Genomic DNA, 25767 nt, shown 5'->3' on the forward strand with positions numbered 1-25767 from the left:
TATTTGGTTTTCTTTGGGACGGTCATAAATTAATAGCGGCTGTATCTAAGACAGAGGTGAAATTCCTGTTTTTCATGATTCTTTTGGTGAGAAGGGAAATAGCTTGGAGGTGGATAGTCCCTCCCCCCGAGCTGCAATGAATGGCTTAAAGCTGCAGACAAGATAAGCAGACTGGAACTCCTACTTAATCCCACTACAGAAGGGCAAGATATGTGGTTGAGATTTCAAAAATGGCTAGCTAGCTAATTACAACTCTGTCCATTAATTAAACCATGATTGGTGGGTGACTTAGACCCTGAGGTCCTGGGGTCTGGTCATCTCTGCGAGTTTTAAGAGAGCTGTCGGACTTGTTTGACGGTAGTACCATGTACGACCACCATTTATTGGTAAATGAGGACAAAAAAAAGGGGAAAAAAATCCATGTCTGAGAAAATCTGATTCATCTCAGATGCTCACGTGGTTTTAGATGCTAATGAGAACAACTACCAGTGATGAAAGGAAGTAGTACGAGTATCTAACTAAGTATTCCATCCATCCATGTTTTTTCGTGTTATTTTCAGTGAGTTGCCCTTCCTGTCACGCGTCTTGTACCTCGCTGAGCCACTGTACTCAAGCTGTCCCTCACCAGTGAGGGCTAAGGTGGCAGAAACACGTCACGGATGCCTGCCTGTGTTCCCCACAGAGTGGACGTGGCTCAGCAGCTCGGGTTGGACTGCTTTGCAGCAGGACAGAGAGTGACGCGCACGTAATGACTCAAAGAACAAAAACATTCCGGGATGCAGTGTACCCAAAGTAATTACTAGTTTTAAAGAGTAATTTAAGCTTTCTATTTATCATGTTGATATTGTCTTTTTCAGATATATAATATGTAATTCGATCACGAATTGTGGATGTTGTTCTGCTGTTGGCAGACAAACCTTGAGGAGGTTATAAAACCAGTGTAATGTCATAGGGTTTGTGAAATGTAAAGCGACCCTGAGGCCTAAATGTTTTTCTCTTGGTAATAGACGAAAGGTAAACAGGGTGTACTGCAAGGATTACGTATATTAAATGTGCAGTATGTGTTGCAAAGAGAACTAGAAGATTAAATCATGATGGCTTGGCTCCTGCATGTTTTTCTGCCTACACCATTATCATCACAAGTGGGTAATCACATCCTAGGGCTATTCAGTTACAGTTGACCAATGTGAAGTGGAGGCTCCTCCTCTAAGGCGGAGGAGCGTCACCCCACTGCTCTGAAGCTGTAAAAGAAAGAAAAGAATAAAATAATAATAATCTAATGTTATTATAATTTTAGTTTGTCCTTATGCTGCATCAGCTTTGCGTGAGGGGCGGGCGGGGCTGCAGGGGAGGAGTGGTAGAACTCTCCTAAAAGTGCAATGACTGTTTGGTTGGCCCTCTCGGGCCGCCCAAAACAGTCATGCACACTTTCCCTATTCTCCATGCAGGCTGCATTACAGCCTGCATGGAGAACATGCTCACCCCTATAGCCCCTGGCTGAGCACCATATCATGGCACTCAGACCAATCACAACGCTGCATTGCAGTATTATGATTGGTCAGGGGAGCCTGGCCTGTGCTTCCTGTTCCTGGAATCGGCCTCAGGAGAGCAGAGGCAGAGACGCAGGACCCGGCGGAAAGGTAAGTATTTATTTATTTTACATTGTGACCAGTGCCCCTGCCCCTCCTGCACTCGGCCGCGTGCCCGCCCTGCCATTTGCGAACTGTGCTGGCCGCCACTGCCAATGTTTGAGCAATACGTTTATTACCCTACATCACGTGGTATCAGCACTCCTCATACATCGACCATTTGAAGAGACATTATGACAGGGTGAACTCTTAAGTTTCCAGCCTTAGTTTGAATGATCTTAATTAGAGGTTAGAGAGCCACGAAATTAACAAAGAAAGCTAAGCCAGTGCTGAACAAAGAGTCTGTCTTGGACCTAAGAGCTATGCACGAGCCGAGCCCTGAAAGGTTTTCTCATGCAAATCATACAACAAACGACATATAAAAATATGATAACGTCACTTCAAAATTCAAATAACTACATTTCATCAACACGTGGAAGCGTTCACCTTAGTACATCAGATTATATCACTACATTGACAGACATGCATTAAAAGTTTTTAAATGGGAACATAGATATATCCAGGTCTTCCATCCTGACGACAATGCCACTACTGCACCAACAGGCAAGTCACTTGCCATTTGCACCCTTTATATGGCCTAGATTCTTATTATCATGCACCAACACTATAGTGTATTGAGCACAAGAGTTTTGTAGGATGTAAATTCCCTAGTTAAGTATTTGGAGCTGTTCTCAGAAGTGACAATGAGGAAAAAGAAGACTCAGTAAAAAAAAATATTTTTCATGGGTAACACAATTTAGTGAAACGAGGAAGCCCAGTCTGATCCCGGGATTTTTGGTTTCACATTGTGGAGGTTAGTCTCTAAGCGGGAATCAGTATCTATTGCCCATTTTACATCAAAGGTCAGTGCCTTGTGTTTAATTGTTGGTGCATGAGGTTAGAGTGTGGTTGCAGGCAGAAGCCACACGAGGGCTCAGCACATTTTGGGCTTGAGGATCAAAGATAACCTTGAGCTGAGGCAGGACTTTAGTGGCTCGGCCACTACTATTGGTCATGCACAAATTTCATGCTGTTTTTCAAAGTCAGTTCCTTTGTAGTGCAAACTATTAATTCATATAAAAGAAGATAAGGAGAAACGTTTGCCTCAACATGGGCTTGGATTTATCCAGAAGAAAAATAAATACCACTGTTGAGCAGTGCTTCATTTGAGCTGGTCGTTGCAGGTGGGGAGCACCAGCACTCATTTTGGGGACCAGCAGACTTTGAGCCGGAGAAACAACGTTAAAGACACACTAAAATGAAATGAGGATGAAGGGAAAGCTGGAAAAACAGTGACAAAAGGAGAAAACAGGGATGAAAAAGAACTTGCAAGACGGAGATAAAGGTGCAGGGAGTATCTAATGGTGGTAGAAAGAGGATTGAGATGGAATTTAGACTGGCAGCTTTGATAAGATCCTTCGGTCTGCAACGCAGATCCTACGCTGATTACACACAAATTGTGTTATCTATACAGCGAGGGACCCAGGATGTTATGGCGTCAAGGTGTCATGATTGTCTGAAAGACATCTCAGGCTGGATGGCCTCCAACTGCCTAAAATTGAATGCAGGAAAGACCGAGGTCATTATATTTGGGAACAACCCTAACAACTGGACACCGGATATGTGGCCTGAAGCCATGGGAAAGTTACCAGCCCCCGCTGCTAAAGCAAAAAATGTGGGGGTGATCATTCATCAGAAACTTGATTTCAGGGACCAGGTTGGTGGAGTGGTATCAACCTGCTTCTATATTCTTAGGATACTGAGAAAAATAAAAAAAATTCTTCCAGCCAATGGCTTCAGAACAGCAGTCTCAGCCCTCATTCTGTCGCGCTTGGACTACTGCAACAGTTTGTACCTGAATCTGAAAAAAAACCCACTTGTACAGATTACAACTTGTACAAAACGCAGCGGCGAGACTGCTAATAGGCATCCCAAGGTTTGTCTCTGTACGAGAAGGACTCCGGCAATTGCACCGGCTGCCAGTAACAAGACGAGCACAATTTAAAGCTCTTTGCACTGTATTCAAAGCATTGCGGGGCAGTGGCCCTGAGTTTCTGAGCAGGTGCGTTAAATGGTCCATTTTGGGGACAGCGTTGCGCTCCTCTGAAGGCAGTCTAGTAGCGGTGCCTAGAATAAAAAAGGCCAGATGGGGAGGCAACAGCTTTTCATATTGTGCAGCGAAAGCCTGGAATAGACTTCCGACGCATCTAAGGAATGCCTCGGAGCTCCTCTCTTTTACAAAGGGGCTGAAGACATGGTTATTTAGGGAATAGGCCCCCATTTATCTCCGGTGAGTCAGAGCGTAGCGCATGACACCCTTGGGTATCAGTGAGCTTTATAAGCTCCTAATAATAAAAATAATATTAATTTAAACTACCCAGCCTTAGAATTTTATTCAACACAGACGAGATATTTGTAGCACTGGCTGTGGGCTTCTAACCAAACACTTTGGGCCCAACACTCATAGTTTACAAGTTAAGCATTGCTGTTGTGTGTCCCTAACGTATGACGAGTGCTGATACCACGTGGCACACGGTGGCATTAAATACCACTTACTACATCTATAAAGGATACTGAAATGTCAGATTTTGTTTTGTAAAAAGTTTATTTACAAGAAGGCTTTCTAATATCACTATGTTTAAGCCCTTCAATCTCAGAACTATAACCAGGAGGACTAAAACACAGGTGCTGAGCCAAGAGATAAACTGTCTCTGCAGACTTTGTGGCCTTGCTCATTGAAACTGTTGAGCATATATTATGTATTTGCTGGCTCTCAATTCGTTAAGAACTACGGACCTGATGTAATAACAGAATGGCCACAAATTTCATAACAGCTTTTTTAGACAAGTCTTTTATGTTACAATGCAACCTGTGTACTATTAGGTCACACAGCAAAATCTCACGTCACATGGGGTTGTAGAATGCCCTGCCTAAGGAATCTTAATTAGATGGATCACTGTTTGCAACTGCCTTTGATTGGCTACAAACAGAGATGGTGGTCAGCAAGAAGCAGCAGACCACCATCTCGTGTAAGCATTCCTTTTTTTTTTTTAAAGCTTGCCATGTTACTTAAATGAACCAGTGCTGATTTAAGAAAATATCCCACGGGGAAACTCTGAAATCACCTGAAAGAATTGCCAATGGGGTCCAAAGGGGACAACTTCTCATTTAAGGAGTCTTTAAGTATTTGCAATCAAAAATCACTGCTTGACACCGCACACAATTACAATTAGGAGCCTTACCCCTTCACACCCCTTCATAATTAGGATTTGTTGTGGTGCATTAAATCTATTTTGTGTGTTGGAAATGTTTTACCACTTCACAAAATGGGTTAATATATACCAAAAAGCTGTTTTGTGGTCACAAACTGAGTAAACTTTGTGAATCACAAGTTTTGGGACTCGAAATGGCTTGGTGTATCTGGCACATAAGTTTTTTTTTATTCTGATTTGTTAACATATGGGATAAGAAACTGTAAGAAAACAGTTATGTTCTATTATCTGCTGGAATAATAAAACCTGTGTTTCTATAATGTGTGTTTGGCGCTATTGATGATTACCTTATAACAATTTAGTGATTATTACAGGGGCCTGATTGCCTAACTGTCGTTTACCACTGTAGCAGGGGCCGGATCCTCCCCTATTAGGTACTACCTACAGACAGTTGTAGTTGTCTGTCCGGAACCAAATGTTTCACATACCACAACACAGCATACACGTACACCATTGTGATAGATACATTTAGCTTTTGGACAACCTGTCAGCCATTGGCTGGCTGTAGGTATGGTTTACAGGGACTCTCCATCAGCATTAATTTCAAGCCCTGGCATTTCAAGGATGTAAAATACTAATTAAAAAAATGAGTTCACATACATAACCATTAATTCACTATCTATTGCAGCTATTTACATAGTTTTTTATGCCCTCGCCATCACCCCTCCCCCTCGTGCATCTTTTTCCACGTCCCCTGTTCATTCCCAGCTGCCTCTTCCTTTTTAGTTCTTTTGTTATTTTTTTCCTTTCCAGGGTTTGGCAGTTGCGGAGTGCTACCAGGCATCACTTTTTCTGTGTATTTGCACACCTACGCATTCATTTAATATTCTTACCGTAGCATTCTGACAAGTTGGCCAGGACAGAACTCTCAAAATAAAAGATACATTGAAAAATGGTCACCGGTGTGTCAAGCTGCCTGCATCATTCACTTCCTTGGTGATGCATGCTTTTGAATTTGAGCACACAGCAGCTATCTTGGAATGAAACCATTCCATATAGCTATTGTGTGCTTGAATGCATTAGCATGCACCATGATGCAGTGGTGGCTATTTTGGCTTAGTAAATGTAATTAACCAGCCCAATATGGATGATGTCCATTTTAGAATGCTAAGATATAAAGTGTTGGTGTAAGAAATTAGGTTATTGGTTGGGGGAGTGCAGCCCTACTCCAGCAACAACCACAATCCTTGTCAGATTAAAACACATTACAAGACAAATCCCAAACCAAATTAGAAAAATAGAGAAATGATTGCTTAATAAAAAACAAATTAAATCCAATCAGTAGAACCACAGCTTACAGTTTTAACTGAAAAATATCACCTACACGATCAAAGCTCAATTCGCGGGTATCTGATTGCACGAAACAGATGTAAAGTCAGAGGTTACGGCCGACCGAGATGGAGTGTGGGTCAGATACACAAGTTGTAGGTCCGTCTCGGCTTATTTCGGACTTGGAAGAAATTTGGAACAAAAGTTCTTGAGAAGGTTATGTTCAGTTTGGCAAGGCAGTCAGTAATATCCAAGGAGGAGACAGATTTCTACCTTCAGACTTTGTCACTTTTTTGGAAGCCGAAAACCTCCTGAGAGACAAAGCTGCAGGCCGTAGTTGGTGAGGGCTCCAAAAGGCTGGATATCTTCGCTGAGAGGTATGTATTGCGAATGTATTGCGACTTATATAGCGCACGTATCACCCGAAGGCATCAAGGTGCTTGCCTTGGGAACCCGTCCTGGCTTTTTCCCTGTGAGATAACCCCTACTGGGTATCCCCAGGGTGAAAGCCAGGCATCCCGCAGCGGGTGGGCCGCCGTAGTGGAGATTAAGCAATTATTGCCCAGAGTTGCAGCGTGGGACCCCATGATAGGTCCCTCTGAGCAGGAGAAGAACGAAGCAGGAGCTACTGTGGAGTCAGGTCAACAGAGGACGCACCTTAAGCAGAACGGCAAGCAGGTAATCCCAGTCTTCTGTCGGCTCTCAGGCCATATTTGGTGAAAATGTTTCAAAGTCCCAACGTTTTGGACCAGTCAGGAGCGGCACCTGTAGCACCACAACCAAGGGTTCCAGGACCTGGGGGTGGGGGGGACCACTTAAGGGTTAAGGACTCACTCTAGCAGAGACCAGGTGCTGGATTCAAGGTTTCTGGTGCTTGTCATGTCCCTGTAGCTCACAGAGGAGGCCAGCCAACTAGGGTTTAAGGAGCAAGGCAAGCCCAAGTCGCAGAGCAGTTTTCTGGGGGGGCAAGGCAAGCCTCAAACAGCAGAGCATTCCTCCAGGGGTCCAAGGCAGTCCTTCTGAAGCCTTCCACAGGTCTAGGAGTGTAGTGGAGAAGAGTATTGAGGGTCCAGTATTTATACCTGGTGCCAGCCTTTGACGTAGGAGAATATTATAAGCTACACTCGCATCTGATTCTGGAAAGCTCTTCACTTCCCCTTCCAAGGCTACAAGAAGGCTTGGGTTTACAAAAGGCTAGTGTCAGCATGGTCTTTTGTGTATGTGCTGGAGGCAGCCCTTTGAAGTGTAAGTAGGGCAGGGTACCTCTTCACCCTCAGCCATCCTGACAAGCACTAGTCCCTTTTTGTCTCACTGCCTGGGGGGAATATACAAAGCCCAACAGCTAAGCTAGATGCAGCCATAAAACCCATGCAACTGGCCGTAGGCTCCAAATGTTTAGGACAAGAAAATGACAATTTTCTAAAAGTGGTATTTTCAGAATTGTGACTTAAAATGTGACTGTACCATTAAATAAGATTTTAATTACAATTCATTTGAGTCCAAACATGACATCCGTATTTGTTCCCAATTGAAACCTATTACTTTATTAAATGTAATAAGGTACCCAATGTTATCCAATTGGAGAGATAGGTCTTACAGTAGTGAAAAACGACTTTAAGAGTTTTTCACTAACAGAGCATGTAATACTTGAAACACTTCCTATGTTTTAAATACAATGCACCCTGCCCTGTGGGCTGGTTAGGGGCTACTTTAGGGAAGACTTATATGTATTAAAAGGGAAGGTTTAGATCTGACAAAAGGCTTATTTAGCCAGGTCGATTTAGCAGTTTAATACTGCACTATAGGCTTCAATGGCAGGCCTGCGACATGTTTAAAAATTCTACTTTGTGGGTGGCACAATGAAGGTTGCAGGTCCACTAGCATCATTTAACTTACAAACACTGGGTACATGTAGTGCCATATACTAGGGACTGTTAAGTAAATTAAATGTGGCAATTAGGTGACAGCCAATTTTAACATGTTTTAGGGAGAGAGCACACACACATTAGCTCTGTTTAGCAGTGCTAAAGTGCACAGAGTTCTAGTGCCAACAAAAATGAATTCAGAAAACAGGTGGGGAGCGTAAAGGCAACATGTTTCTGGGTGACCCTGCAGAGAGGGCCACTTCCAACAGTTCACAAAACTAATACAGAGCCACTCACCTGTTAAATGCAAGACATTGGCTTACCAATGCTTGTTAATGAAGTTTAGGAGTAGATGTGGTCAGTTAGTTGAGTGTTGTTTATAAGCTTTATTTATTTTGAATTCATGCTAATTTAATTCATATTTTTTAACAAATATTGCTTTGAAGTTTATAGAGTGCTGGGTCGTAACCAAATAAAGTCTAAAGATGTAATTACATAGTATGAGAGGTGATGTGAAGGATGTTTGTTACCTTGTACAGTGTGTGAACATGATCCTCTATGCCAGATGACTACCAATGCAGGACTGGTGCTCCAAACCCCCTCCCCTTCTCCAGGACCCCTCCAAAGCATCTCTTCTGTTCTATGGTACCACACAGTGAAAATCATTTTACATTTGACAGGTAAACATTACATCTATATAGAACTGCATTACTATTGAAGAGCATCAGTGCGGCTGGAACAAGAGGTCACCAGAGATAAAAATAGTGCGACGTTCATGTACAACTAAGAAAATAAAGCTACATAGTCAGCTAGATGGATGGGTAACAAAGATTTTTGGGGAGGAATGCTGACATTGTAATTGGGCTTCAAAAAAACTTCAGGCATAGTCAATAGGTAGGTTTTCAGATATTTATGAAGGTGGTCCATCTCAACTGGAAAGCAGACACGATATGCTCAATTGGCAGCATACATTTAATTGATTATGCCTGAGAAAGCAACAGTCCTAGGTAGCATACCCGAAATAGCTTTTTTGTGTATGAGGAGCACTCCAGAAGGCAAAATGCTGTTTTGCCTTCAGTGCTGAAAGTCCTTGTAACCTTCCTTTGATAATGGCACACCAAACCAACACATACCAATGGGGAGCCACAAAGAAATGTGCCTACCTAAGAATGACCTACTCAGGATTTTCCCTCAGGGAACCTGTGCAAATCAAACCCTGCACTATTCAGACACTAGCAAAGCTAAATATTTCCCTCACAGACCATCTTATTTTCATCATTGGACATAGTTCCTATATTGATAATACAGCAAAAAATGCAACAGTAACAACTCTAATCATCTCATTTGTTATTTTATTATATAAAAAAACTTTTCATTTTCTTTTTTTCATCTCATTTTTCTTCAAAAATATGTTTATTGAAATAATCAGTAGCAGACAATGTGCCAGAAGGCATGGGGAAACTGGACACGTCTAGATGGCCCCTATGGGGGCTAGCAATGCATGTTGAAAAAGAACCCAACAAACACCCCCCTTCCTCCCCTTCCCCCCCCTATTTACCCCCCTTTGTCCCTCTGGCTACCCCCACCCCCCTCTCCCCATGGTGGCGGTGACAGTTACGGGAATCGGAGACACTCAGCGAGAAATAGAGCAAGACCGGGTGTGGAGATGACCGCGGACGTGGTGGTGCGTCTCACAGTTGCAACAGATGCAAAGCCCTAAGGGTGGGGGGCAGACCGCTGATGGAAGGCCCCTTGATAGGAAAGTGACCAACGGGCCCCATTTGAAAGTGAAGTTTTTAAAATCATCCCTGAAGATGTCTGACATTCGTTCAAGTCTTAGGAGCTGCCAAAGGCGGGCATGCCAGAGGGATATAGCCGGGGCCTCCTTTTTCTTCCAAGCTGTGGCCAGAGTGATCTTGGCTGCTCCAAGGCACAGCCACATAATCCCTTTGTCCGCCCGCGACTGATAGAGTAAGGAAGAATCATGAAGCCCCAGAAGAACCCCCGCCATGTCCGTGGGGATGGGATAGCCCAACATCTCCTTCATGCGTGCTAAGATTTCTTCCCAGTAGGGTCGAATAGAAGGAAAGTCCCACCAAATATGACAGATATCCCCCAACTGCCCACAACCCCTCCAACATCTATCGGAAGTGGAGGGGAAGATCTGATGGAGTTTGGAAGGGTGTAGGTACCAGTCCATCATTGTCTTGAGGTGGGCTTCCCTGAGGGCTATGGAAGGATTGAATCGGGTGGTGTCTGCCCATAGATGGGCCCATTCCTCCTCAGAGATGGGGCGTTGAAGGAGGTCCTCCCACATAGTCATGTATCTGGGTCGTGGGGAGGCGGAGGTGTGAAGCAGCAGTGCGTAAATAAAGGAGATTACTCCTTTCATAGAAGAGGACTTTGCGAGGAAAGCCTCAAACTTGGTCAGGGGACGTGTAGCGGCTTCCCTAACTGGGGGGTGAAGAGCCCAATGCATCAGTTGAGTGTAGTGATAGGCCTCGGTTTCTGGTAGATGGAATTCGTCCCGGCAGTCCTGGAAAGAGAGGGGCTCGCCATCCCGGAATAGGTGTATCAGCGCTAGACAACCGCCTCGTTTTCAGGAGTCAAAGGGGCCTTCATGGAGGGCCAGGGGAAAGAGGGATGTGTGGTGTATCGGGGTATACGGGGACGGGAAAGTAGTCCACCTGTCATCGCCAGCAATTGTTTCCCATACCTTCAGTGTGGTGCGTGTGGGCGTGCTTAGATATGAGTTTAAAGGTCTGTCTCTGCGTGGGCGCCAGGCCAGGTCCCATATGGTCCGACCCGTCACGCTGCGATCCATATGGAGCCAGTGCTTCTCGGAGTCCCTCTGGGACCACTCGACCAGAACCCGTAATTGAGCCGCTCTGTAATACAGCTGAATGTCCGGCAGTCCCATGGGGACGGCGAAGTAGTGAGAAGGAAAAGCGTGCTCTTCACCCTGCCAGATAAAGCGTAGGAGCATGGTCTTGAGTTTCTGGAAAAAATCAGAGTCTAAGCCTATAGGGAGCGCCGGAAAAAGGTACAGGAGTTTAGGCAGCAGGGTAATTTTGATTGCGTGGATACGGCCCAGCCAGGAGAGGAAGAGTGACTTCCACTTCGCTAGATCAGCCTGAATATGCGCAAGCAAGGGGGAGAAATTGGCTTGAAAGAGTCCCTGAAGCGTTGGGGTTAGAGACACCCCTAAATATTGGAGGGACTCCGAGGCCCAGGCAAGCGATGTGGAAGATCGAAGCTGAGTCGCCCTTTCTGAGGGGAGGTAGAGGTTAAGAATGAAAGACTTCCCAGAGTTGAACTTGAAGCCTGATAGAGATTCGAACCGTGTGAGCTCTACCTGTAGGCTAGGGAGAGAGCTCTCGGGTTCCGTAAGGGACAAAAGGACATCATCAGCGAAGAGGGAGATCTTGTGGGGGTCACCTGTGAACAAGATGCCCTGGATGGACGCGTTTTGCCGTATCGCTATCGCTCGGGGTTCGATGCTGAGGGCAAAAAGTAGGGGGGAGAGGGGCCAACCCTGCCTCGTCCCCCGAGAGTGCAGGAAGGAGTCCGAGTGCGCTCCATTACCCATCACTCTGGAGGTGGGGACGCGGTAGTTCGCCTGGACCATGGCAATGAATTTGGCCGAAAAGCCGAAGGCAGACAACGTCCGGAAAAGAAAGGACGAGTTGACCCGGTCAAAGGCCTTCTCCGCGTCGAGGCCCACCAAGATGGCTGGGATACGAAGCCTATTGGCCTTTTCTATAAGGTGGACTACACGGCGAGTGTTGTCGTGGGTCTGCCTCCCCTTGATGAAGCCGGACTGGTCCGGATGGATGAGGAGCGGCATGAGGTCATTCAGGCGTTTGGCGAGGATAGACGAGTACAGCTTGGCATCTAAATTAAGCAGTGCAATCGGTCTGTAAGAGGCACAGCACTGAGGGTCCTTCCCCGGCTTAGGTATGATTGAAATCACGGCCTCCGCCATGGGACCTGTCGTCCTACTTTCCTCGGCCATGGCGTTGAAGAGGGAGACCATATGTGAAGTGAGCTCAGGGGCAAATGTCTTATAAAAGAGCACCATATAGCCGGGGGCCTTGTTAGGCTTCAACAGGAGATCGCCGTAGTAACCTCCTCCGGTGTGAAGGGGGCTGTAAGGAGCTCGTTCCATGCCGCGGAGACCTGTGGGAGTGGAAGAGAGTCGAGGAATGTCTGTTGGGCGTCGGCATCTAGGGAGTCCCCCGCATATAGGTTTTGATAAAAAGTACCGAACAGGGTCGCTTTCTCCTCGTCTCTGTGAATAATTTGGCCCGCCCGATTTATGATGCCCCCTATATATTCTTTTTCTCTTTTGGCCCGCAGCTGGCGTGCCAAGTGTCTGCCGATTTTGTTGCCCTGGGAATACAAGAGCTGCCGCAATTTCAGGAGGGTGAGCTCCGTCCTATTGGAGTAGATGGCCCGGAGCTTGCCTCTGAGTGCAGTAAGTTGCCGCTGTGTTTGTCGCTTGGGGTCTGTTTTATGGGCTAGTTCTATGACAGCTAGTTCTGTCTCCAGAGCCTCCCGTTCCTGGGCACGCTGTTTATTGAGCGCCGAGTTGAGGGCGATGCATTCGCCCCGAAGCACCGCCTTTAAAGTGTCCCAGTTGGTAAACTCCGAGGTGTCCTCCGAGGGGTTATTCTCAAAGAACCCAGCTATGGCGGTACGGAGTTTGGTGCAGGACTCCCTGTCGCGTGCTAGAGAGGGCGGGAAGTACCATCTAGGGGCGGTCGGCGCAGGTCACCGCCATTGCAGGCAGACCGAATAAAGGCTGTGGTCAGAAACCGAGAGAGGAAAATCTTGGCCTCTTGTAGCGTACCCTGCAGAGACTGACTCATGAAAACATAATCTAGGCGGGAGTATGTCCTGTGGACGTGGGAAAAAAAAGTGTAGTCTTGTGTCTGTGGGTAGAGTGCCCGCCAAGTGTCGAGAAGCCCCAATTCCCGGAAATGTCATCGCGTCTCCTCCGTAAACGTCCCCGCATCTGACCTCTGTGTGTGTGTGCTATCTAGCCCCTTATCCCAAATGAGATTGAAGTCACCCATTAGAAGAAGAGGTCCTTCAGCAAAGTCAGTTATTTTCCCCATGAATGTGGAGAGAAAGGGTGACTGACCCGTGTTTGGGGCATAGAGCACTACAAAAGTGCAAATCCTCCCTCTAAGGACCCCCTTCGCCATGATCCATCGGCCCTCCCTGTCCCCCTGAATCCCTAAAGTTTGGAATTGAATCGCTGCTCGGAAGAGTTGTGCCACCCCCCCATGTTTGGTGGTAGCGGAGGACCGGTAAATAAGTGAAAATTGTTTATGCTTAAGGTGCAGTTCGTCTGCCCTAGCAAGGTGGGTTTCTTGCAAGGCAATCACATCCAGGTGGTGGTCCACAATGTACTTCCATACCTTGAGCCGCTTCTGCGGTGGTTGAGGCCCTTGACATTCCAGGTGGCTATCGTGATAGGTGCCATGACGTCAAAGAAGAAGCAGCATTCCTAACAAGGCTGATGGGTACCCCACCAACCCAAATCAGGTCACCCTGTTTAAGTGGTCATCCTTACCCGCGTGTTCTCCCGTGCAGACTGAAAGAAAAAAAAATACCCCAATAAAACCCCCCGCCACCATGGTCTCCCAGCTCTCCCCCCATGCCCCCAACCCGCCTCACAACCTCCAAAAACAACAGAACCAACAAGAAGAAGGAAACAACAAGACGTGACAACTGCTTATCAAATTGCATAATGCCACCTATGCCCAGGTTAGATGGGGCCTTAATGGGGAAATGACCGAAAAGATCAGGGTTGAGAGGGGAGTGCGGCAGGGCTGTGTTTTGGCTCCCACCCTATTTTCCCTCTACATCAATGGGGTGGTAGAGCACCTGCTCGGTGAACCAGCAGACGCCCCCACTTTGGGAGGCGTAAAAATTCCAACATTGCTGTTCGCCGATGACACCCTCCTCATCTCAAAAACCCCCCAAGGTCTCCAGAAACTCCTGAATCGCTTCCAGCACTTCTGCACCATCAGAGGACTTGTCATTAACGTGGACAAGACCAAGTATTTAGTCATGCACCCCCCTCGCAAACTTGGCCGTCCCCCTGTTTTGAATTCAACCCCCCTTGAAAGAGTGGCAGAATTTGACTACCTGGGAATCCGTTTAAGCGATTCGATGAATTGGTCTGCCCACATCAATAAAATGATAATCGGCCATAAAAGGGTGGGGGGGGGCCCTTCTCAAGGAGTACAGCAACTCAACCAAACATTGTGTTGCTCCACTAATAGACATCTACAAAGCCCGAGCTGTTTCTGCGTCACTTTACGGAGCTGAACTTTGGGGCCAAGGCAAATTGGATTCTCTGAGCAAGGTCGAGAACAAATTCTTAAAAGATCTCCTTGCTATCCCGATAAGCACCCCGACAGTCCCGGTGCTAATGGATGTAGGCTGCAAAGCAATTGGGGACCAGGCTCGCCTTCGCCCTCTCCTGCTTTGGGCTCGTCTGTGGAGGGTCCCGGAGCTAAAACCATATGCTGACGGGCTAGCAGAGGTGATGGGCTCTGTTGGTTGGCGGAAGATCAAATGGCTCAGGGACATTAATCAACTTCTAGTGAATCTAGGTTTGGAATCCTGCTGGCTTAGCCACTCCGCTCCCCCAAAGGAGTCTCTAAAGAAAATATATTGGGAATGGGTCTCCACGAAGCGCACCAGCAGCCAGCAGCACTGCAATGCCACCGCATCTTTTTTGCTAATAAAAGATGTTGTTGCCTTTGAGCCCTACATGGACTTAATCACCATCGCCATGGACCGGTCTTTGTACATTAAATTCCGATTAGGAACTCTACCCCTTGCCGACCTTTGCTCCAGGTGGAACAAGTCACAGTCAGCATCACGCTATTGTGCCTTATGCTCTGACAAACCTGAGACTGTGCCACATCTTCTATTCGAATGCCCGGACTATGGGCGCCCTAGATCACGATGGCTCAAACCTATTTGCAGAGAACTTGGCACCCGCCAGCACACGGTCGCCCTCCGGATTTTGTTAACTAATACAGCCCCCACCATTGTTTGTGCTGTTTCCAAGTTTTTTAAATGGGCTTGGTTGATTCGAATAAAAAGACTGTCCGTATCAATTTAATTCTGTCTTAGATAATTTATTCTAATCAATTGTGTTTTTATTCCTTTTATTTTCAATGTACAGTCTCACTTTCGACATGCTGTTTTACTTTCTTATCTTTTGTAATGCTTTTATGATATATGCATATCGAAATAAAGCAATCAACCAACCAACCAACTGTCCTAGTGTTCAGGGAGCAAAGTTCCAGTTCGCCCATCAGGCGGGCCCTAATACAGAGTCCAGTACTCGCCGAGGACAATGGGAGAATTGCGGCAGTCTCTCATGGATCACTCTCTCCGGCGCCATCTTTGAAGTCCAGTAGTGCCAGATCTAAGGCATATCCCTCAGGAGTCTCCAGTCGCCTCCGTCACAAGTGCTACTGATGCAACTGCTGCTCCCTACTCCAGGCGGCTCGTGGAAACGTCAGGTTTCGCCGCACGCGCAGGCTTACGACTCGTTGCCAGCCCGATAGTTGCTTACGTTCCCTGTCGGGGGGTTCTGTCTCGCCCGAAGAAGTGATGGGGTCGGCCAGCCCCAGAAGGTCCAGGGTTGATGTGAGGGAGCGGGTCTGGACCAGCGTTCCATTGAACCGGAAAATCAGTCTGAAGGGGTGACCCCAGGAATAGGGAATGACCTGTTCTTTCAGGTAGGTGGTCACAGGCTTGAATTCTCTACGTTTGATCAATGTGGAGGTCGCCAAGTCTTGGAAGAGCAGTGGATGGTGTTCCCGGAATTGGAGTGGAGCGTGATCATGCGCCTTCCGCAGGATTCGCTCATACAGTTGAAAATCGTGGATACACACCAGGATATCGGTGGGGGGCTTTTGGACCCCTCGGGAGGCCCACCCGGTCGTCTTCCCCTAGTACTTGTCTGAAGAGGGCTCACACATACTCCTGCAGATCAGACCCCTCACCTTTCCAGGGCACCGCCCTGATCCAAATGTTATTTCTGCGGGATCTGTTCTCCAGGTCTTCAGCATGAGCCTGGCGGTCCAGGTTCTGTTCAGTTAGCCGGAGAACATCCTGCTGGAGCCGGTGGATGTCGCCCGCAGCCTCCACATCGTGTTCCTCAAGGGTAGCCACTCTTTCCCCAATCTCGTTAAACATCACGCCTTACTTCTCGGAAGTCCGAGGCCAGCTGTGAGCGAAGCTCAGAGATATCGTCTTTGATGGCGGCAAATAATTCCATCATGAAGGCCTTAGTGGCTGGTGCGTCATCATCCCCAGGTCGCGGCGACCTCTCCGTGGCTTTCGGGGTGGTGGGACCCCCGGGAGTCATCGCTGTGTCCTTCGGGGGCTTGTCCTTCCTAATCCTGCCCGCCGCCATTTTGCCCCTGTCTCAAAGGGTGTCTGCGATAGAGTGACTCTATGGGTGCTGTTGTGGCCCCCCCAGGCGTCGCGAAGTCAGGTGCTTATGGAGAGGGGGGTGAGGAACCAAGGGCCCCCTCTGCAGTGGATACATGATCGCCGCGTAGAGGTGGGGGAAGCCGCGTCACCAGCTCTCTTGGGAGGACCCCTCCAGCTCTCAGTGTGGCCCTCGGTGCGCTGGGGATGGCGTTATATGTACAAAACAAGTGCACCCACGGTTCGGTGGATGCATCCCTGATGTCGGGCACACCATAGGTTCTTGCAAAACCAAGACTCCAAAAGATAATGAACAATTTGTAGATATTTATTATCAATTCATTCGTTATAGTTCGTCATTTAATGATGTGTAAATTCCATAAAGTTAAATTTCACTTGTGGAACTGTAGCGACCATGCTCCAATGCATTTCGGGCTAAAGAGCCCTTCATCCGGGAGCTCTATAATGCAAAACATAGCTTTAATATGTAGCATTAAACTATATACCTGAGCAATAAATGAATAAGTGGTAGCCGCAAGCTGTCAAAACTTGTTTACTGAGGAAAGTAAAGGAATGAAAAACACCCGATTCGTGAACTAATTCGGCAGGCATATAAAGTGCTATTGTCAAGCATAAAAAAGTGTGAATGTTAAATGTGTGCGATATATCAGGTTGAGGGTGGTGGAACATATATAACGTAATAATTAGTGTGTGTGTTAGGCACAAGGGTCGATGCACAATGTGCGAAGTTGAAACACTTACATTAAGTTGCTGTCAGAACGTGAATCCGACCAAGCTGTAAACAAACCAGGTGAATTACGTAAGTAAACGTGAACATAAGCATAAACGGGTTCAATATATGCCAAGATTAACGTCTATAAACCGTCAAACGGCGGCCGCGATGTGCCGACTTACTTAAGTTGAAGGGCTTGTTCTAACTGATGGGGTTCACTGTTCGAAGTTCGTGACGAGGTCACCTCGGTGTGTTGCTGTGTATATAAAGCTTATCAAGTGAAATCTCGCGGTCGTGACTAGACATAGCGGAAGGACCAAGGGATGAAAACATAAGTGGCCATGTTGGAATGGTGGAATGGCGGTATATGTCCCACAATTTCTCGGGGGGGAACTCCAGCGATCCCCAATCCCGCCACTGGTCTAGGCTACGGCATCCGCCGAACCGTGGACCGAGCTATCCCTCTCCTCTCCTTTGCGTTGTTGTGGCCTAGCAGTCCGCAGGCCGCCCGGCAGGGATCCTTCCTGGAAGCGCCGCTGAGTGTGGGGAGGCCCCGAGGCCCTCTGTCTGCAGCGTGCTGCCTGCCCGTCGATTCTCGGGCCGAAACTAGGCTCCCCGGGGGGCCAGTTCAGGTGGGCTTCCCCCCACTACTTGCCTTGTGGAGCTCACCCCTTCGGAGGCTGCTGGGGTGCACCGCCACCTGCCCTCCCCGGATCTCCGCACTGCTAGGCCCCGACTAGGCCGCAACACCTTGCTGTGGGGTGGGGGGCAGGCCTCGCGATGGAATCAATGCTGGAGAGCACCCACTCACTTCTGGGCGCTACTCGGTGTGTTCCCGCCGGCCGGGTTGCTGCCCCAGGTGGGTGTCCGGGCCTCCCGCGGGCCGCGGTAATGGTGGACGGGGCAGTTTCTGTGGGGCCTCCCACGGGCTGCGGTAATGGCAGGCGGGGCCACCTTTGTGTCTGCTCTCTTTGCGGCCCTTCGCCGCAGCCGGGACCGGCTCCCAACGTTCTCTCGCTCCGTCCGGCTGCGTATTGGGGCACCACCTGGCGGCTCTCGATGCTGGAGGCCGCCAGTTCAGCCGTCTCTGCTCACCGCCCGCTGTCTCCCCCACTCACGCGGCCAGGCCGCTCCGGGGCTCCGTAGCTCCCGGCCCGCAGGGCGGCGTGTCACTGTGAATCCGCTGCGAAGAAAGGGCACCGCCGGGGACTGGGCTGTCCAAGGCACCCGGGGACGCCTTTAGAAGGCGCAGACGGGCACTAACTTGGCCTCGTAACAAGCTATGCAAGTGGCGGCGCCGGAGAGACGGAGATCCGCGTCCTACTCCGCCGCCATCTTGGCCACGCCCCCTTCATCTCATTTTTCATTTGTAGACTCGTTTTAAAAGAGCCATGGTCTCTTGTAAATCTGTGCCCCAAATGTCGACGATCGATGCTAAAATTATTACAGTACCAGTCATACCCCTCCGACTTAGATGACCCGGAGTTCCTCTTCCCTTCAACGATCTCCTATGTTAGAGACCCCATGACACCATGTAGAACCAGTACCAAAATGCCGACAGTGAAAGCGCCCTTTAAGTGGCAAGATTTCTCACGTTTGGAACCCGCCATTGTTGTATCTTGCGAAAAAAAATGCGAGCTCAGCGCAATACCCAATGGGCATAGAGAGCGGACTGATCCTAGGCGCCATCTTTGAAGTATAAAGCCTCCGTAACTCATGGTCTAAGAGGCGCATGCGCGACCAAATTTCCAATCAACATGGAAAGCAGACTCATTCCAACTATGATATTTACCTTTGTTACAATTCTGTCTTCAGTGCAACAGTTCTCATATGTTTATGTATTTATAGGTCCCCTGGGAATTGATTGTTATATATCTGGAAAGGTCCTGAGGAAGGTGGTCTTTACACCATGAATCCACCGAAACGTGCGTCGACCTAGTGCTGAGTCTCATGGTCCATCTGGAGACTCTGAAGTTGGCAATAGTTCTCTCTTGCCTGATAATACTCAACTGTGTACAGATATTGGATGAGTGTAGTTGATGTGAGCATGTATGATTTGGTGTGACTGTAGTATGATAGTATGTATTTATTTCTAACCAGGGGGACATATCTTTTTCTTTGAATTTGTTTTTTCTTTATGTAATTTTACTTAGGTCTGTGTTTTCTGGATTGTAAATAATCAATGTTATAAAATAAATTTATTTGTGAGCCGAGAAATCCAGTAATGATTCAGAAAAGGGGGTGGTGATGAACAGAGTGTCTGAATTAAGCAGACCACTCTTACCCAGTCCAAAGATCAGGGCTTGATCCATCACCGTTTTTTAGCTCACTGCACCATCCCAGCTCAGAACCTGGCTACATGCAAATTAGTCTGTTCCTGTCCCAGTGCATGATGGGAACAGGGCAAACCAAACTACCAAGCCAATTCTTATACTGGGAAGGAAACAAGCTTCCGGGGACCGGTTTCTGGCATTTCAGCCGTCGTCGGCCCGGCTTGCTTGAATCCTGATGGTGCAATGAGCAAGGGACTCACATCTGAGTATACCCTTCCACGCTTATGGTGGACAAAATGATTCAGAAAAGGGGGTGGTGATGAACAGAGTGTCTGAATTAAGCAGACCACTCTTACCCAGTCCAAAGATCAGGGCTTGATCCATCACCGTTTTTTAGCTCACTGCACCATCCCAGCTCAGAACCTGGCTACATGCAAATCAGTCTGTTCCTGTCCCAGTGCATGATGGGAACAGGGCAAACCAAACTACCAAGCCAATTCTTATACTGGGGAGGAAACAAGCTTCCGGGGACCGGTTTCTGGCATTTCAGCCGTCGTCGGCCCGGCTTGCTTGAATCCTGATGGTGCAATGAGCAAGGGACTCACATCTGAGTATACCCTTCCACGCTTATGGTGGACAAAATGATTCAGAAAAGGGGGTGGTGATGAACAGAGTGTCTGAATTAAGCAGACCACTCTTACCCAGTCCAAAGATCAGGGCTTGATCCATCACCGTTTTTTAGCTCACTGCACCATCCCAGCTCAGAACCTGGCTACATGCAAATTAGTCTGTTCCTGTCCCAGTGCATGATGGGAACAGGGCAAACCAAACTACCAAGCCAATTCTTATACTGGGAAGGAAACAAGCTTCCGGGGACCGGTTTCTGGCATTTCAGCCGTCGTCGGCCCGGCTTGCTTGAATCCTGATGGTGCAATGAGCAAGGGACTCACATCTGAGTATACCCTTCCACGCTTATGGTGGACAAAATGATTCAGAAAAGGGGGTGGTGATGAACAGAGTGTCTGAATTAAGCAGACCACTCTTACCCAGTCCAAAGATCAGGGCTTGATCCATCACCGTTTTTTAGCTCACTGCACCATCCCAGCTCAGAACCTGGCTACATGCAAAATAGTCTGTTCCTGTCCCAGTGCATGATGGGAACAGGGCAAACCAAACTACCAAGCCAATTCTTATACTGGGAAGGAAACAAGCTTCCGGGGACCGGTTTCTGGCATTTCAGCCGTCGTCGGCCCGGCTTGCTTGAATCCTGATGGTGCAATGAGCAAGGGACTCACATCTGAGTATACCCTTCCACGCTTATGGTGGACAAAATGATTCAGAAAAGGGGGTGGTGATGAACAGAGTGTCTGAATTAAGCAGACCACTCTTACCCAGTCCAAAGATCAGGGCTTGATCCATCACCGTTTTTTAGCTCACTGCACCATCCCAGCTCAGAACCTGGCTACATGCAAATTAGTCTGTTCCTGTCCCAGTGCATGATGGGAACAGGGCAAACCAAACTACCAAGCCAATTCTTATACTGGGAAGGAAACAAGCTTCCGGGGACCGGTTTCTGGCATTTCAGCCGTCGTCGGCCCGGCTTGCTTGAATCCTGGTGGTGCAATGAGCAAGGGACTCACATCTGAGTATACCCTTCCACGCTTTTGGTGGACAAAATGATTCAGAAAAGGGGGTGGTGATAAACAGAGTGTCTGAATTAAGCAGACCACTCTTACCCAGTCCAAAGATCAGGGCTTGATCCATCACTGTTTTTTAGCTCACTGCAACATCCCAGCTCAGAACCTGGCTACATGCAAATTAGTCTGTTCCTGTCCCAGTGCATGATGGGAACAGGGCAAACCAAACTACCAAGCCAATTTTTATACTGGGAAGGAAACAAGCTTCCGGGGACCGGTTTCTGGCATTTCAGCCGTCGTCGGCCCGGCTTGCTTGAATCCTGATGGTGCAATGAGCAAGGGACTCACATCTGAGTATACCCTTCCACGCTTATGGTGGACAAAATGATTCAGAAAAGGGGGTGGTGATGAACAGAGTGTCTGAATTAAGCAGACCACTCTTACCCAGTCCAAAGATCAGGGCTTGATCCATCACCGTTTTTTAGCTCACTGCACCATCCCAGCTCAGAACCTGGCTACATGCAAATTAGTCTGTTCCTGTCCCAGTGCATGATGGGAACAGGGCAAACCATACTACCAAGCCAATTCTTATACTGGGAAGGAAACAAGCTTCCGGGGACCGGTTTCTGGCATTTCAGCCGTCGTCGGCCCGGCTTGCTTGAATCCTGATGGTGCAATGAGCAAGGGACTCACATCTGAGTATACCCTTCCACGCTTATGGTGGACAAAATGATTCAGAAAAGGGGGTGGTGATAAACAGAGTGTCTGAATTAAGCAGACCACTCTTACCCAGTCCAAAGATCAGGGCTTGATCCATCACCGTTTTTTAGCTCACTGCAACATCCCAGCTCAGAACCTGGCTACATGCAAATTAGTCTGTTCCTGTCCCAGTGCATGATGGGAACAGGGCAAACCAAACTACCAAGCCAATTCTTATACTGGGAAGGAAACAAGCTTCCGGGGACCGGTTTCTGGCATTTCAGCTGTCGTCGGCCCGGCTTGCTTGAATCCTGATGGTGCAATGAGCAAGGGACTCACATCTGAGTATACCCTTCCACGCTTATGGTGGACAAAATGATTCAGAAAAGGGGGTGGTGATGAACAGAGTGTCTGAATTAAGCAGACCACTCTTACCCAGTCCAAAGATCAGGGCTTGATCCATCACCGTTTTTTAGCTCACTGCACCATCCCAGCTCAGAACCTGGCTACATGCAAATTAGTCTGTTCCTGTCCCAGTGCATGATGGGAACAGGGCAAACCATACTACCAAGCCAATTCTTATACTGGGAAGGAAACAAGCTTCCGGGGCCCGGTTTCTGGCATTTCAGCCGTCGTCGGCCCGGCTTGCTTGAATCCTGATGGTGCAATGAGCAAGGGACTCACATCTAAGTATACCCTTCCACGCTTATGGTGGACAAAATGATTCAGAAAAGGGGGTGGTGATGAACAGAGTGTCTGAATTAAGCAGACCACTCCTACCCAGTCCAAAGATCAGGGCTTGATCCATCACCGTTTTTTAGCTCACTGCACCATCCCAGCTCAGAACCTGGCTACATGCAAATTAGTCTGTTCCTGTCCCAGTGCATGATGGGAACAGGGCAAACCAAACTACCAAGCCAATTCTTATACTGGGAAGGAAACAAGCTTCCGGGGACCGGTTTCTGGCATTTCAGCCGTCGTCGGCCCAGCTTGCTTGAATCCTGATGGTGCAATGAGCAAAGGACTCACATCTGAGTATACCCTTCCACGCTTATGGTGGACAAAATGATTCAGAAAAGGGGGTGGTGATGAACAGAGTGTCTGAATTAAGCAGACCACTCTTACCCAGTCCAAAGATCAGGGCTTGATCCATCACCGTTTTTTAGCTCACTGCACCATCCCAGCTCAGAACCTGGCTACATGCAAATTAGTCTGTTCCTGTCCCAGTGCATGATGGGAACAGGGCAAACCAAACTACCAAGCCAATTCTTATACTGGGAAGGAAACAAGCTTCCGGGGACCGGTTTCTGGCATTTCAGCCGTCGTCGGCCCGGCTTGCTTGAATCCTGATGGTGCAATGAGCAAGGGACTCACATCTGAGTATACCCTTCCACGCTTATGGTGGACAAAATGATTCAGAAAAGGGGGTGGTGATGAACAGAGTGTCTGAATTAAGCAGACCACTCTTACCCAGTCCAAAGATCAGGGCTTGATCCATCACCGTTTTTTAGCTCACTGCACCATCCCAGCTCAGAACCTGGCTACATGCAAATTAGTCTGTTCCTGTCCCAGTGCATGATGGGAACAGGGCAAACCAAACTACCAAGCCAATTCTTATACTGGGAAGGAAACAAGCTTCCGGGGACCGGTTTCTGGCATTTCAGCCGTCGTCGGCCCGGCTTGCTTGAATCCTGATGGTGCAATGAGCAAGGGACTCACATCTGAGTATACCCTTCCACGCTTATGGTGGACAAAATGATTCAGAAAAGGGGGTGGTGATGAACAGAGTGTCTGAATTAAGCAGACCACTCTTACCCAGTCCAAAGATCAGGGCTTGATCCATCACTGTTTTTTTTAGCTCACTGCACCATCCCAGCTCAGAACCTGGCTACATGCAAATTAGTCTGTTCCTGTCCCAGTGCATGATGGGAACAGGGCAAACCAAACTACCAAGCCAATTCTTATACTGGGAAGGAAACAAGCTTCCGGGGACCGGTTTCTGGCATTTCAGCCGTCGTCGGCCCGGCTTGCTTGAATCCTGATGGTGCAATGAGCAAGGGACTCACATCTGAGTATACCCTTCCACGCTTATGGTGGACAAAATGATTCAGAAAAGGGGGTGGTGATGAACAGAGTGTCTGAATTAAGCAGACCAATCTTACCCAGTCCAAAGATCAGGGCTTGATCCATCACCGTTTTTTAGCTCACTGCACCATCCCAGCTCAGAACCTGGCTACATGCAAATTAGTCTGTTCCTGTCCCAGTGCATGATGGGAACAGGGCAAACCAAACTACCAAGCCAATTCTTATACTGGGAAGGAAACAAGCTTCCGGGGACCGGTTTCTGGCATTTCAGCCGTCGTCGGCCCGGCTTGCTTGAATCCTGATGGTGCAATGAGCAAGGGACATCCAGTAATGCATACTCTTGTGTCTTTAATGTGATATAGATAACAGTCTGTAAAAAATGAAATTGTTCCGAAAATAAATATGAAAAATGAGATGAAAAAAATAAAATGAAAAGTTTTTTTATATAATAAAATAACAAATGAGATGATTAGAGTTGTTACTGTTGCAATTTTTTGCTGTATTATCAATATAGGAACTATTTCCAATGATGAAAATAAGATGGTCTGTGAGGGAAATATTTAGCTTTGTGTGTATTTTTTACCCCTCTTTTCCCTGACCTATATTTATTGTAGAGGGGGTCCCTTAACTTTAGCTTTACTATTCAGACACTAGCAACATCTTGGGTGACCAGGGTTTACTAGCTTACCAAGAAGAAAACGATTCACCCTTATCACCACATAGGGAAGAGGGCATACTAAATCAAACTCTTTTAAGGGCACATGTTGCAAAAGTGAACAAACCATGCATCAGAAAGAGATACATTAATCCACCACATTTTCAGACTGGGGTCTAATTTTGATCTTGGCAGACTGCCCACTTCTCTGTCATGGCGTGGAGTAAATTATTCCGATGCCCTAACAGAGATGCCACCTGCCTAATTTATAAATGACCAAAGCTGGCGGTCATTTATAAATTATTGGCAGGAACTGCTGTCACACCGTCAATGTGTTTTATGTTTTGCAGTTTCGGTGCCAAATCATAGAGCCCTGCACCAACTGTTCGAAAATAAAAAATAAAATGATCCCCTTGCCAAGGAAGTCCCCTATCATGCCGAGGGGAGCATGTAGTAGTTTCACTGCTCTTTATGCCAGGGGTTTCCTGGCGGTGATGCACAGTGAAAATTGACCTCTAATTCTGCCCATCAAAATCAGGTGGGCTGAATTAGCGGTCTGCCTATGGCGGCCCTTACTCCACAGGGCCTTTGTAGGGGTTTAATTACTCTGAGACGGAGTAGTCTCCACCGTGATTAAACCTATGGTCTGCAAACATTTAAATAGGGTGTGCAGACCACTAGGTTGGCGAGGAGCGAACACCGTCGCCATGGTGACAGAGTTCCTTCTCGGCCAACATATAAATCGGGCCCTTATTCTCCTGAGTACACTTTGCATTGTATAGATGAACTGTTAGCAAGAAAATCCTAGGCTAAAACTTTCTACCTTAAGAAGTAGCTCCTTTTCCACACGAGGAGCAAGCCTTTGGAATTCTCTTTCCCTTGATATAAGGAAACGTTTCCTCACTCCTCTCGTTCAAGCAAAAACTGGATGGCTAATTGGTTATTTGTGCAGTAGTAAGATCAGCTCCAAGAGACCCAGCTGAGTGGTGGATCCTATATAAATGTTCTTAATGATTCAATTTACATATAAAACATTCAACCCTAACTCTCCACCTCCACCAAAGAACTATCCTTATCCCCCCAGAAAATAACCATACATGATGTTCACATGATAACATAACTGGGATGACACACAGTGGTGCAGCCAAACCAAAAGGCTGAACTGTTCCATCCATATATCAT

At 47.6% G+C, this 25767-nt stretch overlaps 1 protein-coding gene across 1 annotated transcript in view; it reads right to left on the bottom strand.

The window, feature by feature from the left end:
- The window catches only part of CRTAM (cytotoxic and regulatory T cell molecule), a 227533-nt gene that overhangs the window by 37353 nt on the left and 164413 nt on the right, over positions 1–25767 (bottom strand). The window lies entirely within an intron of this gene.

The sequence above is a fragment of the Lissotriton helveticus genome, chromosome 3_1, assembly GCF_964261635.1.
Source record: "Lissotriton helveticus chromosome 3_1, aLisHel1.1, whole genome shotgun sequence".
In the NCBI taxonomy this organism is placed as follows: Eukaryota; Metazoa; Chordata; class Amphibia; order Caudata; family Salamandridae; genus Lissotriton; species Lissotriton helveticus.